Genomic DNA, 20,220 nt, shown 5'->3' with positions numbered 1-20,220 from the left:
AGTCTATAGTATCTTTGTTTAGAATTTTTTAGGCCTTTTGGACACTCACCAATCTGAAGAAAATGCATCATTTCTTGCACCCAACTTGTAGGAGGTGTTGCTACAACAATTGGCTCATTATCTTCATGAACTAGGACAACTTCTTTATTCTCTTGTTCATTGTTTTCTATGTGATCAAAAAGCTATTCACATAGTCCCTTACCTCTAATCAGCTCTGTTACCTTGATATTGACATCACACTCCATCACTTTAGTGATCCAACCAGCTCTTTTGTCATTAAGATCTCTATTCAACAAAAATTCTTTTATACTAGGATGAGAAACCATCAGGTGAATATTGTTATTTAAAAGCACGTGTCTAAATTTCTTTAGACTTCTAATGACTGCTAATGCATGTTTCTCAATAAAAGAATAATTTTATTCATACCCTTCTAGGCCTTGGCTGAAGAATGTTATTGGCTTCTCCAATCCCTCATCATTCTGTTGAATCAACATAGCTGAAATAGTATCAAAAGTACCAAAAGCATATAATATAAAATCCTTTGTAAAGTATGGATTAATCAAAGTAGGAGTTGAAGCTATGGCAGTCTTAATTTATTTAAAATTATTATTAGCTTCTTTGGACAATTTGAAAGTAACATTTTTCTTAAGCATTCTAGTCAATGGCTTCATAAGAAATGCTATATTGGGGATGAATCCCCTTACAAAATTGATTTTGCCTATAAAGCTTTGAAGACCTTTCTTATGTGTAGGTAAAGGCAAAGCTAAAATAGCACTTACCCTTTTTGGATCTATGGTTATTCCATGTTTGGAGACAATATAGACCAACAACTTACCCTCGTGTACAACAAAAATGCACTTTTGGGGATTTAAAGACAATCCATATTCTCTACACCTTTCCAAAATCTGCCTTAAGTGAGAAAAGTTCTCTTTCGCATGCTTTGAAAAAATGTTTACATCATCAACATAAACCAAAGCAAATTTATTTATTAGACCTTGGAAGGCCATATCTATTGCCCTCTAAAAGGTTGCTCCTACATTAGACAAACCAAAAGGCATTTTCCTATATGCCATTGTTCCCCATTTTGTAGTAAAGGTAGTTTTAAATTGGTCATCCTCTTTTACTAGAATTTGATTATAACCAGAATAACCATCAAGTAAAGAAAATCTATCTGAACCTGAAACTAATTGTAAGATCTGCTCCATTGAGGGCAGCGGGTAATGATCTTTTAGAGAAGCTCTGTTAGGATCTCTAAAGTCTACACAAAGTATAAGCTCACCATTATTCTTTCTTTCGGGAACCAAATTTGAAACCCAAGATGTATGCTTTATAGGAAAGATGATATTACCTTGGATCATCTTGTTTAGTTCTATCTTCATGAGATGCTCGAGTTTTGGATTAAGGGGCCTTTGCTTTTGTCTCACAAGCTTGGCATCAACTTTGAACTCTATGGTGTGTTGGGCTAATGCGGGGTACCCTCAAATCTTCATATTGCCATGCAAAAACATCATTGAACTCTTGACAAAGAAAAATAAATGCCTGTTTCTCTTTAGTTGTTTATACCTTTCCAAGCTTTAATAACTTATCTCTGAAGATCTCAATAGGTTCGTAGTGCTCCTCTTTAACCAACATGCTACTTTTTTCCTTTCTAACCTGATCATCAGTGTTAAAGATTGACTCAAGGGTTACCAATCCCTTTGGCAACTTATTACTTTTCAATTGAAGAATCTGATTTTCATATTGCTTTACAAATTTATGTTGATTACTTGCTGCAATTTCAGCCTATTCAATAAGAAAATTAATAATTTATTCATCTGAATCAAAGACTTTCCAATTGACACTGTTATCTAGAATTGAAGGCCTAACAACCACTTTGACATATTGTTGTTTTTCAATATTTCTTACCTCATCTGGTATGTCAAATTGATCACCCAAGGTAGCCAACTTATCTGCTTCCTTATTATGATTTCTAGGCACAGACATTAGATTGAAAGCATCAAATTCTTCAATTAAGTCCCATATGCTATGCTTATACATTTTAAGGACATCATTTTTAGTCACATTGACACCTCTTACTTGATTTACCACTAGCTCACTATCCCCAAATACTTGCAAATACTTTACATTTCTTTTTCTAGCCCATTCCAATCCATGTGCAAGTGACTCATATTCAGCTGTATTATTAGTACAGCTAAAAGAAAATCTAAAGGCTGAAAAATATTTCTTACCTTTAGGAGAGATTAACATAACACCATCTCCAGAATCAACTTTTCTCCTCGAGCCATCAAAATAGAGTTGCCACAATTCATTGTTATGTTGTTCACCCTATTGATTGGATAATTGATTGTCACCCTTTTCAAGATTAGGGACAGTGACACCTTCTTCATGGATCATGTAGACACCTAGCTCTAATTATTCCATATGCTTGAATGGATCTTCTTCATCATTCTCTACTGCCCATTCACCTAATACTACATCAGGTATCACTTCTATTGGGGTGTTTAAATATGGGATATCGGGTTGTTCATTGGATTCTTATATAGACAAATTTGCATTAACAACACTTGGGATGTATGGTTCTATATGATCATTAGCTAACAATTCTGATTTTATGGTCACTTTGGTACCATATATTGTTCTGAAAAACACGTGTGACCAATCAGAAGACAAATACCCACCCAACTTGGCTATGAAATCTCTGGACAAGCATAAAGCAAAGTAAGGTGGAAGATCTATTATGTAGACATCTTGTGGGATTGAGAAGTTTGGGCATTTATGCAATATGAGATCCAAATTTTTAATCATACCTACTGTGTTTACTGCTGTCCCATCTAGTTGGACTACCCCTTTTGAAAGAGGCTCATATGTCAAACCTAGCTTATTGTAGCATCCTAAATTGTACGCACTTGCTAAAGCAGTACAATTTCACACCTAGTTTAGCACCCGCCTTGGCGCAGTTTGCATTTTGCATTGCATTTCCCCTTTAGCACTTAATTAATCAAATTAATTAGGTCTAAGGTTCTATTTTATCATCTCCCATATCATAAAGTTGGGCCCTTTTCATTAAAGTGTGCCCCTTTCATTTTATTCCTCCAATACATCATTTAATCAAAAACCCTAATTAGGTCCTATTTTGAACTTGGGGGCTTGATTTCGGGGGTCAAAACATCTTGAAATCAGCTGTAACTTCGGAATTCGCTCTAAAATCATCATATCTGACGGCCTTGAAAATTTGGTGAAAAGTTGTCGGGACCATGGCACCCGGCGTGCACATGGTCCTGGACATTTTTCCTGAAATTTTACGAGCACGATCCAATCATAAAATAAAGCTTAACCCCAAGAGATTGGTGGGAGATTCAATCTCTAGGTTAGCCAAAAGTTGAAATTAAGACCTAGGGTTTCATATATAAGAGCTCTCTTTCTTCATTTGAAGGGATCCAGATTTTTGGTTTCAAGGGCCTTCTATGCAGTGAAAGAGCAGATCTTTGAAGACTTCAACAACATTGAACATCCATCCATCAAGCATTCATCAATTTCATTCATCCATTTAGGGCTTTGAAGACATTGAAGAGAAATAGGGGATCACTAACTAAAGATTGGCTTGTACCCCTCCCTTGGGGTTGGGTATGATTTCATGTTGTTTTCATGTCTTTGCATAAGCCTCATTATATCATTTGTATTCATGCTTTAGATCACTTTGCATCTTTATTTGGAGCATTTACATTATCATTTACAAGCAATTAGGGTTTACCTTCTAGGTTGCTCTAGTTTGCTTACTTGCATTTTAGGATCTTGCACACACACAAGGTCTGCACACACACTACTTTTACAATACAACTTGGCTATTCGTGGAGGTGGAAATCACCAAAGCGGGGGTTTGACTAAGGCAAAACCCTACATAGCCACCCAACACACCTTTTCAGATATAAGTACAAATTTTGGGATTCGGACGACGCCACAAGTTGCAGATCCGATGGAAGCAGACGGAAACCGAGCCCCGCACCAAATTTCAGAGCAAAAGACCAAGACAGGGGCATGGGGCACCCTGGTCCTACTAGGACAGGGGTGCTTGGTGCCCTGGTCCCTGGGACAGGGGTGCTGGTCGCCCTGGTCCTTCTGTCAGACAACAGTTTCAGCATTTTTCTAACAGCTTTTCAGGTTGCAAAACAATAGTTTCAGGTGCAGAATCAGGACAGTGGTGCCCGCGCCACCGTCCTAAACATTTCCACTTAGATTTTAACCCCAGGTACACATATGCATTCCCCTTTTATCCTTGTGTTTACATCTTTTCATCACTTAATCTCAATCTTGTGCTCAAAGTTACTAGTTCATACTTACACTTTAGGGTTAATAGTTGAACTTGCATCATTCTATCTATCATTTGCAACAAAGGAATAGAAATCCTAATAGGTAGCCCATGGCTCTCTCTTCCACAAAAAAGAAGTAGCCAATTGTGTGATACCTCTAGGCTCTTTCGTATTCCACAAGTGTGTGATTGAAAGTGAGATTAGGGCATGTTTGCTTAGTGTCACTTTTTCCCCTACACATTTTGGTGAACCCGACGTGAACTCCAATCTTCTCTAATTCTGATTTATGTTTTGAAATTTGAGTGTTTATGCTATTTCAAATTCAAATTTGCATTTACAAGTTTTAATTTCTTGCAAGATTCAAAAATTTAGAGGAAATTTTTGCTAATTTTTCAATTCAAAGTTGAACTTGTGGATAGCTTAATTGGGATCAATAATTTCAAATCTGATTTAGGAACTCATTTGAATCATAAATTTCATTTTTCTAAATTTACATTCTAAGTGCTTGCATTGGTTAAAATTAAACATTTCCTTCTATTTTGCATGTGTTATCATTTGAAAGAGGAAAATTGTTGTCATGATGCATTCATTTCATAGATGTGATAATGGGTTAGCTTCCCTTGTTTCAATTTTTCCTTCTCCTAAAGAACCTCCCCCCATCTATAACAACATTTTAGTGCCTAAAAGAGTTGCTACCAATCCCTTTGAGACTCTTCCATGCTCTAAGGATGAAGACTTTAAGAGTGATCTTGACAATTCTCCTAAAATGTGCCCTTCCTATTTAGCTATCATAAACACCTTTCTTAATGTTACTTCACCTTCCCTACATGATTCCTCTCTAAGTGAAAATGTATTGATGGACATTGACTTATTTTCTCCTAAATTTGGTCCTTCCAATGGGGGCATGTTAGTGCAACAAGAGGTTATGAACACTTCTTTCAAAGATCTCCTTCCTAAGCATGAATCTTTGAAGAAATATGTTCATGTTCCTCCTAAAAAACACTCCCTTCATGAGGATCCTTTTGTGCAAGAAGATGACATTATCCCTACATTTCCTAGTGATGGAATTTCCTTTTCCAACAAAATTCCCACTAGAGATGATGAATTAATGATAAATGCTTACCCTTCTCCTAAAGTTTGTCTTACCCATAAGCATCCCTTAGAGAAAGAAGATGAAATAATAAGCAATTTCCTTAATTCTCTCTCCCCTAAAGATCATACTAAACATATTTTGAGGAAAGAGGATGAGTTTAACACATCTATTTATGCTCTCCCTCCTAAGGATGAGGAATTAATAAATAATGTTATCTCCTCTCCCAAAATTGACAATACTTCAAACATTCCTTTCAACAACTTCACTATTTGGGATGAACCATTAGAAGAAGGTGTAGATTATTCTCTACCCCATGAGAGAACCCTAGCCAAAGGTGATGAAATCAAGATTGAAAACTCCCTTGATAGTTTCTCACCTTCCTTGAATCTCAATTATTCTCCCTCTAAAAATAAAGCATCTCCCTCTCCTCAACTTGGTTCTACTCATAAGGAAACCCTAGTTCAAAACAAGATGGTTAACATCTCTTTCAAATATCTCCCTCTCAAGAGTGAGACTTTAGAGATTAATGTTGATCCTTCTCCTAGAGAGTTTATTCCCCATGTATATCCTTTGATGATAGAGGATGATATGACCTCTCCTAGTATTTCTTTGCCTACTAGAACATCAATGCCTACCCCTTGTCTCTCTCCTAAAATTGATTTAATTCGTGATGAGATTTTAGTGCAAGAGAAGACTATCAATAATTCTTCCAACACTTTTGTTCATTCCTCTAAACCATCCTCAATCAATTTGATACATGTGAATGAAACACCTAACAAACCTCTCTTCACTGTCCAAGGTCCTTGTCCTTCTCAAAATTCTCAACCTTTAAATGAGCCTATCTTAGTGGTTCAAGGTGGTTATGCTAATGATTCTTTTTGCACCCCTAAGAAACCTATTATTACTGTACAAGGAGGTTATTCTACTAAGAGCCCTTATGAGTATGCTAAGCAACTGACAAGAGAGAGTTATAATGTGGTTGCGCATACCTATAACACAAGAAACAATAGGCAACCTAATCCTCCTCTAGTTATCCCAACTTCACTTCCTCCTTCCCAACCTATTCTTCCTCAAGCTCCTCGTATTTCACAAATGCTTAGTAAGGACTATGATCTTATTGAACAACTTAAAACTACTCCAGCTAAGATTTCTATTTGGGATTTAGTTCAAACTTCTTCCGCTCATCATGGAATGTTACAAGATGCCTTGAAAGATTTGAATGTTCCTCCACCTAATACATCTAGTAATATAGTGTCTTTGGTTAACTCTGTGATGAATACTAAAGCTCAAATTGTGTTTACTCAAGATGAGTTGCCTACTAGTGAAATTCAACATCAATATGATCCCTTGATGATTGTGGTTATCATAAATGACACTGCTATAAGACGAACACTGGTAGATAATGGTTCTGGCCTTAATGTGTGTAGCATTAATCTATTGCATAAGATGAATGTGGATACATCCCTTATTGAGCCTAACTCTCCTCCCATTCGAGGCTTTGATAATGTGGCTAAGTCTTCATTAGGTATTATCACCTTACCCATCACAGTGGGACCTGTTACTTTGCCTACTCCTATCCATGTTATGTCGGGAAATCTAACATACAACTTGTTATTAGGGAGACCTTGGATTCACAGTATGCAAGCTATCCCCTCCACATTGCATAGACAAGTTAAATTTATTTATAACAATAAGACATATACCTTGATAGGTGATACTAATTTTCAAACTTGTTTGCAAACATCTACTTCCAAAGGGAGTTCTTCTAAGCCTTCCTCTTCTAGTGATGACTCGTTAAACAAGATACCTATGGATGAATCATCACCCTCTAATAATCAAAATTCTTTGGATGAGTCTGAAGTTCCTGAAGAAGATTCTTCTCAACTTGAATCTACACATGAAAAGGCTTTTGATCCTGAGAAGGTTCTCGCAGAAGACGATTGGGGATCTCTTGATTTTAATCCCACCTTTGTAGGTGAGTATAGGGTTCCTCCTAGAGAGCTTAAAGTTAAAAAGAAGGAAGAAACTAGAGATCAATCAGTCTTACCCGAACCTATGAGCAATAATTTTGTGGCTGCTTCTCAAACTTCTTCTCCTCACACCTCTAATTCTGAAGAATTTGATTCTTTGTCTTATGAAAAACCACCTTTTCTTTCTGAAATGGCTAATCGTTATGGTCGTGGTTTTCATATTTTGGCTAAGAGTGGCTATAGTGGAAATGGTTGTTGCGCAAATGAACAAGGAATTAAAGTTCCTTTAGAACATAACATGCATGAATATTCATTTGGACTTGGATATAATCTTTCTAAGTCCACCAAAGCATCTAAAAGACCATCTCTCAATGTGAATGCTATATTTAGTAGTGATGATGATCTCACTTCAACTAAATCATCTTCTACTTCTATCAACTCTCATTCCCCTCATAAGGAAGTCTTGGCGATGAACAAATCTCTTTATGACTCCCCTCAACTTTCTAAATCCACTTATGAATCTTTATCTCCTATTCATAATAAAGTCCTTTCCTCCAGGGATAAGGCTCTAATAAATTACACTCATTCTTCCTCTAAGATTTCTTGTGACTTTTCTTCTTCAATTTTTATCATTTTATACATGTTTTTGATCTCACTTATAGTTGAGCATTTAGCATGTCATATTCAAATACCTCATTCAATCTATCATGTCTTTAAATAACATTAATGGCTATTATGTTTCTCATCATTATGTGACATTGGTAGCTCATTTACTGGGGGCTCATTGTCATTCATGATGGTACAATTTCAAGTGCAATCATATTTTTGAAGCAACATAATAGCCTAATTTTTCTATGATATCTCTTGTTCCTATGGGGTAATAGTGTGGAAATATTGATCATCTTTTCTTTACAATCCTCTTTTCCTAGATATGGGAGAAGATGTGTATTCTCTTTCTTATCCTACCCACTTCTTGTGAGGAGCATTTTACATACACTAATGTCTTGCTTGCATGAACTCATGTGAGTATGTAATACATTTTTCTTATGTCTAAATCTCTCCCTAGAAGATTGTGTAAGTCCTTCTCATTATCCTTATCCTTGGCAGGCAATGATCTTTTCTTATTTTTATCTAAGGATCCACTTTTTCCTATTTCGTGGATGGTGTGAACTTTATTACTTGATGTTATTCCTTGTATGCATTTGTTGTTGTTTGTTCAAGGATTCTCTCTTACAAGAGGTGTAAGTCCTTGACCACAACCTCTTTTGCACTTGGTAAAATACATCCATAATGAATTCACTCTCCCAATTGGGTTAAAAAGAGCGTCATCCTTCATTAAGAATCATTTTCACCTCGCAAAAGAAGGAAGTATTGCATTCTTATTCTCTTCTTTGTCTTATCCTAGAAGATGTTATATTTGTCTAGGACAATTCCTCTCGGGGATAAGTGTATTTTGTACAAATATCTCTTCTCCTCTAAGGATCTCTTTTACACATACTACAAGATATCCCTTTTCAACTATCTTATCCTTGCTTAAAGAGTGCAAAACTCTCTTGCTTGGATCTATGACATTGTTGCATTTTTGGGGTATCTTCTTTTGTGATGAAGGTAGGTATCCTTGTTCTACTTTGCTTATGACATAAACATTACACTTTTTGAGCAATGGGTCATTCTCGAAACCAAAGCACAGACTCTTAGAGTGAGATGTTTCCATTTTTCTTTTATGCAAGGTGATTATTCTCGGAACCAAAGCACAGACTCTTAGAGCGAGATGTCACGCTTTTGTACTATACATATACAGGTTGTAGCATACTCGGGCATAGACTCCTACGAGGTGCTTCTAACCTCCCTTACACACACATGCACGAGGTTGAGTGGAACTAGCAGCATAAGGCTAGACTTTCTCACTCTCCTCCCTTACATGGATCACCTAGACAGACTCTAGGGGCTAGTTTTCCATGTCCTTTTTCCCATGGATCACTTAGACAAGATCTAGGGGTGAGAAGTCCATGTTTTCTCTCTCACTATTCTTCTCATGGATCACCAATGTGTGTATTCATGCTTTTTTTCCTTTCTTTTCTTCTCTTTGCATTTTGTTTCCATTCACATCCTTCATCTTGTGTTAGAGAACTCTCAAATCCTCACACTCTTTGTTGTGTTGAAATTGAGATTTAGTCCTCTTTCTTACCAAATGATTCTCCATTAGTTTTTGACCTCATATCAAATCTTCTTGTGAGCATTTGTCATCAATATTCTTTAACAATTCGAAGTGGTAAACATGATACCCTGTTTCAACTCACTAAAATTAGCAAGCCGAAACAGGGGGGGGCATATAGCTACCCTCAAATTTTCATCACCTTCCTTAGTAAGCATTAGGTGATTTTGTGATCTAACGTGTGTTTTGTAGGGTGTGGTTCCTAACTGTGTACTGCAGATACCGCTGGGGGCTTCATTTGACAGACTTATGGATATATCCTTTTTCAAATAATGTTTATTTTTCTGTACTTTAGCTTGCATATGCACGTAGTGTTCATATGACCGCTAAAGTGGGGGCTAAATGTAGTGTCCTAAATTGTATGCACTTGCTAAAGCAGTACAATTTCACACCTAGTTTAGCACCCGCCTTGGCGCGGTTTGCATTTTGCATTGCATTTCCCCTTTAGCACTTAATTAATCAAATTAATTAGGTCTAAGGTTCTATTTTATCATCTCCCATATCATAAAGTTGGGCCCTTTTCATTAAAGTGTGCCCCTTTCATTTTATTCCTCCAATACATCATTTAATCAAAAACCCTAATTAGGTCCTATTTTGAACTTGGGGGCTTGATTTCGGGGGTCAAAACATCTCGAAATCAGTTGTAACTTCAGGATTCGCTCTAAAATCATCATATCTGATGGCCTTGAAAATTTGGTGAAAAGTTGTCAGGACCATGGCGCCTGGTGTGCACAAGGTCCTGGACATTTTTCCCGAAATTTTAGGAGCGCGATCCAATCATAAAATAAAGCTTAACCCCAAGAGATTGGCGGGAGATTCAATCTCTAGGTCGGCCAAAAGTTGAAATTAAGACCTAGGGTTTCATATATAAGAGCTCTCTTTCTTCATTTGAAGGGATCCAGATTTTTGGTTTCAAGGGCCTTCTATGTAGCGAAAGAGTAGATCTTTGAAGACTTCAACAACATTGAACATCCATCCATCAAGCATTCATCAATTTCATTCATCCATTTAGGGCTTTGAAGACATTGAAGAGCAATAGGGGATCACCGACTGAAGATTGGCTTGTACCCCTCCCTTAGGGTTGGGTATGATTTCATGTTGTTTTCATGTCTTTGCATAAGCCTCATTATATCATTTGTATTCATGCTTTAGATCACTTTGCATCTTGATTTGGAGCATTTACATTATCATTTACATGCAATTAGGGTTTACCTTCTAGGTTGCTCTAGTTTGCTTACTTGCATTTTAGGATCTTGCACACACACAAGGTCTGCACACACACTACTTTTACAATACAACTTGGCTATTTGTGGAGGTGGAAATCACCAAAGCGGGGGTTTGACTAAGGCAAAACCCTACATAGCCGCCCAACACACCTTTTCAGATATAAGTACAGATTTTGGGATTCGGACGATGTAGCAAGTTGCAGATCTGACGGAAGTAGATAGAAACCGAGCCCCGCACCAAATTTCAAAGCAAAAGACTAGGACAGGGGCATGGGGTGCCCTGTTCCTACCAGGACAGGGGCATTGGGTGCCCTGGTCCCTGGGATAGGGGCGCTGGGCGCCCTGGTCCTTCTGTCAGACAGCAGTTTCAGCATTTTTCTAATAGCTTTTCAGGTTGCAAAACAACAGTTTCAGGTGCAGAATCAGGACAGTGGCGCCCGCGCCCCCGTCCTGAACATTTCCACTTAGATTTTAACCCCAAGTACACATCTGCATTCCCCTTTTATCCTTGTGTTTACAGCTTTTCATCACTTAATCTCAATCTTGTGCTCAAAGTTACTAGTTCATACTTACACTTTAGGGTTAATAGTTGAACTTGCATCATTCTATCTATCATTTGCAACAAAGGAATAGAAATCCTAATAGGTAGCCCGTGGCTCTCTCTTCCACAAAAAAGAAGTAGCCAATTGTGTGATACCTCTAGGCTCTTTCGTATTCCACAAGTGTGTGATTGAAAGTGAGATTAGGGCATGTTTGCTTAGTGTCACTTTTTCCCCTACACACTTATCAACTATCTTCTTTGGCATGACAGAACTACTTGCACCTAAATCAATCATACAATTATGCACTAGGTGCTGACCTATGATTAAAGTCGGATAAAAGGAGGGGCTTTAACCTTCTGAGTTTTTTGTTCGCCCTTCTTTTCTTAAGGGGCATTGGATAAGACTACTTTGGGTTTCTCATTAGGAAGCTCTTGTGACAAAGAGATGTTAGACAAGGCATTTTTAAGCAAATCCTTTTGCCCTAGAAGAGCTAAGGAATCCCATATTGAGACACTAACATGCATCTTTTTCAATTGATCCAAAATATTAAAAGAACTTGTACTAACCTTCTGGTGTCCTCTTTTAACAACAACATCCTCTTCAACTTGTGCTATTTGTAATTGACCTCTTGGCTGATCCTTGTTGACCACTGGTTGCCCTTTTGGTAGGATTTGTGTAGTCAGAGTGGGTTGAGGTCCAGATGGTGCTTGTTGGCTTGTAGAAGCTTGATTGATGCCTTTATCAGTTTGTTGTCCTATTTCAATGGCTCTCTTTTTTGACTATGTATTGGCTGCAATAGAAGTGTAGGACTGATTCTGATCTTGTGGCTGATTTACTCCACATAATTCTTTACCTTGCCAATTGACCAAGGTGACATCCGCGCCTTGTTCAAAATGAGAAACTTGTTGATCATGAGTTTCATGAGTACTATCTTCTAAGACAACAACATTACTTTGAACCATGAGTGCTTGATGTAGCATACCATTCGAACAAGTGGTACAATTATGAGGTTGGTTGCAAGGGTAACACCAATTATAATCCGATGCCATGTTGTTTTGAGCTGGGGTGATATCTCTGGATGTGTCGGTAGTGTTGGGATTGTAAGGTATATTGGATCTTTGGTTATAATTTCTTCTTTGACTTTGAGAGTCAGTTTGATAAGGAGGCTTGTTCTGTTGATTGTTCTGATAAGGGGCTTGATAAGGCTTGGTGTTCTAGGAAACTTGCTTCTCAATATTGGTCATTTTATTACCAAAGCCTTGGAACATGGTTTTCATTTCAATTTTAAACTCCTGAAACTCTTGATTTGAGAGTGTGCTAGTATTTGCTTGGGCTGCAACTTGATAATTCAGTGTTGGTAAAGGTGGGACAACGACTAGAGGAGGCTCTAAAAGAGGTACAATAGGCTGTATTTCTAGAAATATGGGCATTGGGGGCCTAGGGGCTATTTTACTAGCCTAAATTGGCAGTTTTCTGCTCTAATAGCAACATCAAATGCATTTGGTAGAGTATTTGCACCCATAGACTGAATCATGACTGAAATATCACTATTAAGAGCCCTAAGATAAGATAGAAATGCATGTATAGGAGTAGGCCTTACCGTGATAGGGATTCTGATCTAAGTCTTTTGGAAACAAAAATTGAAGTCAGTCATTTGCTCTTGGGGGGTCTCTTTATGGTACTGAGTTGTTCTAATAGTGACAAATGGTCAGATTTATCCTCAAACTATGAATTTAATCTATCACCCAGCTGATCTCAGGTATCAATTGAGTTTACAAGTAGTCCTCTAAACCACTGAAGCACTTTCCCTTTAAATGAGGTAGCTAAGAGTCTGATTGCAACATTCTCTTGTGTGATATGATGTACACCACACAACAAAGCTACATCCCTTATATATTCGATGGGAGTGATCTGATCTTCTCCTATGAAAAAAGGTAGGCTTTTCAATTTTGCTACAGGAATATCATCAAAATGAGTAAGATTCAAAGGGTTGCCTTGATTGAAAGGTACAAAAGGCTAAGCTCTTGGCAGAGCCATTGGAATAACAGGTGGATTTACTTGTGGATTCAGGGTAATAGATGGCTGAATTGGGGTAGTTGAAAAAAGAGGATTTATGCGGGTGGCAAAATTAGGCTGAGAATTAGGTAGAGGAGAAGAATTAGATAGGAGATTAGAATCTAGAGTTTCCTGAAAAACTTCAACTGACAAACTTTCTAGAAACTCAACTGCTAAATTTGTTTCTTTCTCTATCTTTTTCATTGTCCTTGACCTTCTTTGTGATGGTGGTAGCTCAATATGCTCAACTGGATCCTTGCTCTACCTAGTTTGATACTTTTTCATAAACTAATATCACTGAATCTGCATAGAAACCAAGAAAATGAGTCACTAGGTATGAAAATTGTTGCCTCTAAAGGCTAGAATTGCTGCTCCTCACACCAAAAGCAACAAGAGTGAATATTTGTTGAACTGAGATAGCTCAAATGTGTCCCACCAGGCGTGCCAAAAATTATTGTCACTCAAATCACACCCGTAATGCACAAGCTAAAAGCTCAAGCAACTTGGTGACACATGGGATAATTCTCAGGCCTGTGGGTTGCCTATAGTGAGAATTAACCTCCAGATGAAGGGTTGGTTCCCTGTGAATAACTCTAAATTCTTGATCGAGAAAAGGGATAGGAAAACTAAAAAGGAAAATAGAAAGACTTGCAAATGCTAAACCAAGGTGAAGCATCAATAAGATATCTCAAAGTGACAGAAATACACTCTTAAAAACACCAATATGCACAAATAGACTTCTGGTTCATAACACATGAATATTTCATGCAAAAAATTTAAACTTCAAGAAATTGAAAGGAAAGAAAACTTTCACAATCAACCAAATGAATTAATTTATCACAATGCACAACCTGTGACTTACAAATGAGACAAAAAATTTAAAGGTTATCTAGACAACAACACAATAAACTAGCTCTCAATCATGAATAAGAAAATAAATTGCAAAGATATAAGGCATAAGATGATAATTTCATTCAGTATTCTGTCATAAAATTGCACATGAGCTACAAGAAAGAATTCTCTGCTAAGCCAGCAAGAGAATGATCAAGAACTAGTGAAGAAAGATAAAAATTAAACCTTCCAAAATGCAGAGGAAAGATAACTCTAGAATGACTGAAGATGAACTCCCACTAAAAATATCTTTTCTAAAAACTGATCCTCACATAGAAATAAAAGCCACCAAAATAGGCTCCAAAACATGCAAAAAGAACTCATGCAAACTTGCTCTCAAGCTAGGTAATTCATTTCAAATTCTTAGTCAACTAAAGGTCATAAGTCTAGCAATCCACATGTATTCAAGGATCAACATGTCCAATATAATCGACATGTCAAAACAAAGAACAATATGATCTATAAAGAAAAAGAAATATCCAAAAGGCCACAAAGGCCCACTGAGCAAAATAAAGAAAAGTCAAAATATATATGGGTTCCTAAATCCCTTGTGCAAGCAATGCACTCCAAGGAACCACAAAAGCATAAAAAATCAAAAACCATGTGGATCCCTAAGCGGCTCCTTGAAGCACAACAGTCCAAAGAAACATCCAACTTGGCATCTAAAATTGTTGTTCCTCCATCCAAACCTTCCAAGTCTATTCCTCCATCACCTTCTTCATCCGTTTTGGGCCCTTATGTCCCAAAATCCATAGCCTTTCCTCCATCCAAATCTCACAATCTGAGATCCATCATTCCTCCATCAGTCCATCACCCCTCAAGGTGTGTGCCAATGTTGATCTTGCCTTCATCTCCATCCACTGAAGCCCAATTCTTCCAATACCCTATCCATTATCCAATGCATATTTTCCATCCTTCGATCCCTTTGATCCCATCCTTTGCATAAATCCTCGCCTTAGTTTCATCTCTTTTTCCATGTCCTTATCCTACCAACGTCTTTGACCATACTTTTAAAGGTCATGGTCCATTTTTTTTTCAAGGCAAGTATCCAATCAAAAAGATGCTTGAGTTCTTCTTCCATGCCCTATTATGTGTCCATCTTCTATTGAAAAAGTCAAAATACAAAAAAAAAAGAAAAAAAAAAGAAAAAAAAAAAGAAAGAAAAAAAGTAAAGCAAAAATAATTCGTCCACTGGTGAAAACCTGGCAAACAGGTGCCTTGGGCAAGTACCATGATGAAAACCTAGCAAACAGGCATCATCCGTAATTTATGAACCTCTTGCACACCACACTTGGGGGCAGGTTAAAACAATAATGTTATATCCTATCATATCCTTTTGTCCTTCATTGTTCCACTATCCTATCGAACCCCTGTCATTACCCTTCATATCCTATTGTCCCTCTTCTCCATTTCCTCTTTCCACCTTTGATTTTGACAAGGCTAAGGATCGTCATGAGCATCATGCATCTTGTTTGCAGCTTTTAGTCTATCATAGCTTTTGGTCATTTATCCATTTGCTTATTATAAACTTTCATCCATATTCCCTGGCTTATTGCAACTTTCTGCCACTATCCCGTATCCTATCCCGACCTTCAGTCCATGTCCCTTATCCATTCTTGGTCTTGCTTATCCTATCCATATCTTATCACTATCCATACACTCTTTTTCATTCCTTGATCTTGATCTGATATAAGGACGCAAAATTTAAACGTGGTTTCAAAAACCTCTTGACATGTCCCTCATGCCATGTTCCTGCTTTACATTGTCATATCTAGTCTCTTGTCCCATCATGCAATAGCCCTTGCAAATTGCATCCGCATTGTCTCCATAATAAAAGGCCTTTGTCTTCCCTCTATCCACCAACATTTCAGCAAGCCTATTTATTCACTTGTCATATTCCTTGCCTTGCTAGACACTGGGGGCAAAATCTCAAAAAAATTGAAAAATGTCCTGAAATAATTCAAAAAAATTGAAAAATGTCCTTAAAAAAATCCAAAAAAATTCAAAAATGTCCTTAAAAAAATCCAAAAAAATCAAATAATGTCTTGAAAAAATCCAAAAAAATTCAAAAATTGTCCTGAAAAAATCTCATAAAAAAGTCATATAAAGTCCTGAAAAAATGAACAAAAACATTTCAAAAACATTAAAATCCAAAAACAAGCATTTTGTCAATAAAGGATCCCTTTTGTGCATAAGACAGATCACTGAAAATACATCCAACGACTCGCAATCCAACATTGTGCTTTAATGAAATCATGCGTTAACAGATGAACTTTTCACTCAAACCAAACATTCAAACTGATCAACATTGTCATATCAATCAACCTCAAAATCATTTGTCCTTATCTCCACTATCATGGGTCTTATACAGGGTGTGGTATACTCAAAGCCAGACTGTGTCCTGTCTTAGATGGGGTACCGCATGTCCTAAAACCAAACAGCATGATTGTCCTATCAACACTTTCAACTTTTGACAATGAAGATCAAGATGTTTGTTTGATTTGTTGGAATTTGTGCATCTTATCTTTTTTATTGATTTATCTTCAATCATGTTCCTATGTTGCTCAATGATGTCACTGAGTGATTTAGAGTGACCAAGATGGTTCATGGTTCCTTTTTCTTTTGATTGTGATTGTTGTTTGTCTGTGATGTGTCTGTCTTTTGCAAAAAGGGTTGCATTTCAGCTCTGGCTTTCAATGCCATGATGCTATGCATCCATTTTGCTACATTAAAATAAAGGTTCTCACCTACAAAGTGCATTACTGAAAGCAAGTTTTTCTTCATCTCTAACTGTCCTCTATCTCATTTCTTCTTACTAACATTTCTTCAGTCAGTCTTGTCAGTCTGTTTGCTCCTATCGTTTTCTATCATTTTTATCGATCAATTGGCCTCTTCTCTGCCTATTTCTGGCCAATTCCTCGAGGGGGCATGCATATGTCATTGTCATTGTCTGGGGCATTTTCATTATTGTTCTTTGAAACAACGCTTAAAATCGCATTGTCTCAAAGAGGGGCAAAATGTAGACACCTAAAAATGGTCAACGCTTGCGGAGTCATACTTTAACATTTGCGCATTGCCTCATTTTAGGTTTTTTGCATCGCATTAACATTTCTCCTATGATTTGTACTTGGTTTTTACCATTTGCGAACATCGAGTCATTCTTCTACATTCTTCATTCATCTCGCTCTCAAATTTGGTCTTGTCGACAACAATCTTCAGTCATGATTTTGGGTCGATCTTTGTCCTTGTCAATCTTGTCATATTGCGATCGATTCGTCATCGATCCTTGTCCTTTTCAATCATGTCAATTTGGTCAATTTGTCATTGATTTTTGTCAACCAATCTCAATCAAATCATTTATCACATTGGTCATTTATCAATCCAAAATCAAATCATGATCGAATCAATTATCTTTCATCAAGACCTAATTCATCTTCTAGGGTTTCATGATTTAATCATTTAACCTGGTTTGTCATTTCCCTCTTTAGGATTAATAGATTATTTATTTATCCTAAGTCTTCTCATCACAATTAAATGTTCATTTAATTGGCTAATTATTCCTCTTTGTGAATGAATTAATTAATAAATGAAAAATTATTGATTAATTCACTAATTTCCTAATTTTCATCATTTTCCTAATTCTTAATTTCCTCATTCCTCTTTTTCCTATTTTTCTAATTTCTTAATTCCTAATTTCATTTCCTCCTATTTCTCTCCTACATTCATGGGAATGACATGTCAATTTGTCATAATTTGTCATAATTGACAATCAATCAATTCTTGCATAGCAATTTGTCATAATTTTGTCATAAATTATCAATCAACAAGCTTTGCATAGAAAGTGCATAATTTGTCATAACATGTCATAATTTTGCTATTCTTGATTTGAATTTCCATTCGAATCATTATCATGCTAATTTGATCATTTCTCCAATTTATCTATAAATTGGATGATTTTCTTCACTCAAATCCCTTGATTCTTAATTGGTAATCAGACTATCGAATTTCTAGTCAATCACATTTCTAGTACTCTTGATCAAAAATCTTGTCTACTTGCTTTCAATTATGTGTATGCACTTGTAGGTGAGATCCACAACCAAACCATTTGAAGAGGAAAGAAGAACAATGGAGCTGCATGAAGGAGCATTCAAATCACATCTTTGGTTTGTATAATCTTTGCTTTTGAATGTTTTTATTTCATGTCTCTATTGAGTGTTGTTTAGGATAGATCATTGCAATGAGTTTTTGTGATTGAGCTATTGATTAATGTTTATCTTGCTTGTGATGATTTCCTATTTCCTAACATACATTAATTGGTGAACCCGACGTGAACACTAACCATCTAACCCCTTTATGGTGTTTTTGAGTGCTTACAAGTTGATTTGCAGGCCAAAAACCCAAAAACAGGGTCGTGCAGGGTTTTCTGGAGACTTCTGCGCCTGTGTGAGACATTCTGCGCCTGTGTAAGGCACAAAATTACATTTTTTATGAGTTTTGTGCCTGTGTATATGCATTCTGCGCTTCTGTAAAAAAAATAAAAATAAAAAATAAAAAATAAAAAAAAACCAAAAAAAAAAACCTGCGCTTGTGTAAAGCAACCTGCGCCTGTGTCAAGCAACTTGCACCTATGTAATCCTACGCCTGTGTCATGGCTTCTGCGCCTGTGTCATGACTTATGTGCCTGTGTAAAGTCCAGAATAGAGGTAAAAAATGCAGTGTTTACTTGAAATTTGTTGTGTTTTTGCATTCTGTTTTCTGTGCTTTGGATTTTGGTACTAATTATCTATGCAGAATCTTGGCATACGCAAGGCAAAGACAATAAATCAAACTACTAACACACTTTGTGCAGATTTGAAAGTCAAAGAATAAGTGTATCAAACTTCTAACTTGGGTTTTTGCAGGTTGCCTTGGAGAAACAATCAAACTTTGTGTTTGTATTTAATTTTTAGGCACCTAGTGATTTCTAAATAGGTTGGAATGAACATTTGTTTGCTTTGATTGTTGAGTATGACATTGGAGTAGGAGAGTATGCTCTCATCCTTCTTAGGGTGATCAGAAATCTAGATCTTCGATACCATGCTCGTGTCTTTGATTGTTTGTCACATTTAGAGGGCCTGCCTTCCCGACCACTTTGCTTTTGCAAGCAAGTGATAATCGTGAGAAGGGAATGACCCAAAGTGAGTACGGCTAGAATTCCTTGGCATTCTAACTCACTATAAAAAAATACCTGATGAGCGAAAGCTTTGAAGGAAGTGTTACGTGGGAATTGCAGTTACTTGGGAAGTGATGACCCTTGGACTCTTTCTCATATCAACATCTAAGTAGGGCCTCTTGGTCTAAATCGTGCTTGCGCGACTACATTTGTTTGGTATCTTGATGGGCTTAATGTCTCAATCACACTTGCGTGACATCAAGGAGTAATGCTTAACAGAAAAACTTACTAAACACCTTGTTTTTAGAGGCCAAAAACCCTTCTAGTTGCTTGAGAAGGACAAATTCGGATACTTGGAAGAGATACTAAGTTTGCCATGGGGAGATTTCCATGGGGACTGATGCTTGGCTGCCCTGAGAAGTGAGTTTCATGGAGGGGAGCCCGTGGGGTCAAGCATCTATGTATTTTCCTTGAATCCCATAATGAGTCTACCTCTCAAGTACCTAATGTCTTTGCCTACAATAAGAAATGTGGAAATGAGCATGATTGTCTTGAGTCTAAGTTGCAATATCTTGTATTCTTTGCTTGTCAAAAGTTGAATTGCATCTCATTTCAAAAGCAAAACAAATTGATCCAACATAAGATTAAACACAAGAGACATTCATCCAACAAAGGTTCAACAAAGTTTAAAACTCATCTTCAAACATGGTTGTCAAATATTGTTCAAGATCTTGTCTCAAGAAGCATGTCACTTACATTTAGGTTCATC

This window comes from Cryptomeria japonica, chromosome 5 (genome assembly GCF_030272615.1).
Source record: "Cryptomeria japonica chromosome 5, Sugi_1.0, whole genome shotgun sequence".
In the NCBI taxonomy this organism is placed as follows: domain Eukaryota; kingdom Viridiplantae; phylum Streptophyta; class Pinopsida; order Cupressales; family Cupressaceae; genus Cryptomeria; species Cryptomeria japonica.
Note: the sequence above shows the minus strand (reverse complement) of the source record.